Raw genomic sequence first — 1,120 nt, 5'->3', positions numbered from 1 at the left:
TGTCAAAAATTGCCATAAAAAAGTAATATTATTGCATGTTGAAAAATGTCATAACATAGTATGTTGAGAAAAGTCATAGAAAAGTCACAGTTTAGCATGTTGTAAAACATCATGGTGTAATGTGTTTAAAAAGTGATAAAAAAGTCATAGTAAAGTAGGTCAATAAAAGTGATAAAAGTCATAGTATAGTATGTTGAAATAATGATAAAAAGCTATAGTATAGTATGTTGAAAAAGTCATATTATAGCATGTCGAAAAAAAGTGATACAAAACTCAATGTAAAGTATGTTGAAAAAGTCAAAAAAGTCATAGTATAGTTTGTCAATAAAATAAACGTTAGAATGTCATAGAACGACTATATCATAGTATAGTATGTCGAGAAATGTAATAAAAAAGTCACAGTAAACATGTTAAAAAACGTCATGGTATAATATGTAAAAAAGTCCTAAAAAAGTCATAGTATAATATGTGGAAAAATGTCATGAATAAGTGATAATATGGAATGATGAAAAAGTGATAAAAAGTCAGTGTGCTGCAAAGAAATGGTTAAAAAAACGATATATACAATAGTATTTCAAAAATAGTCACAGAATAGTACGTTGAAAAAGTCATGGTTTATTATGGCAAAGAAAGTCTAAAAGAACATGCAAACTTTGCAAAGAAAAGCACAGCAAGGACTTGGGATTGAACCAGGAAATAAAGCACACTCTTATAACTTCATGGCACATTGCAAACCTCTAAGCCACCATACACTTATATAAATAAAGTTGAAAACAGTAATCACATATGTCCAAAATTGCCATTAAAAAGTCATATTTTTGCATGTAGAAAAATGTCATAATTTAGTATGTTAAGAAAAGTCATAAAAAAGTCAAAGTATAGCATGTTGAAAAACGTCATGGTATAATATGTTGAAAAGTGATAAAAAAAAATCATAGTATAGTATGTTGAAATATTGATAAAATGCTATAGTATAGTGTGTTGAAAAAAATGTTTAAAAAGTCATAGTATAGGAATTTGAAAAAGTCATAAAAAAGTCATGGTTTAGTATGTCCAAAAATTCATGTTATATAGCATGTCGAAAAAAAGTGATACAAAACTCAATTTATAGTATGTTGAA

The sequence above is a fragment of the Etheostoma cragini genome, chromosome 21 (genome assembly GCF_013103735.1).
Source record: "Etheostoma cragini isolate CJK2018 chromosome 21, CSU_Ecrag_1.0, whole genome shotgun sequence".
In the NCBI taxonomy this organism is placed as follows: Eukaryota; Metazoa; Chordata; class Actinopteri; order Perciformes; family Percidae; genus Etheostoma; species Etheostoma cragini.
The sequence above is the reverse complement of the archived record's forward strand: the minus strand, read 5'-3'. Positions refer to the sequence as shown.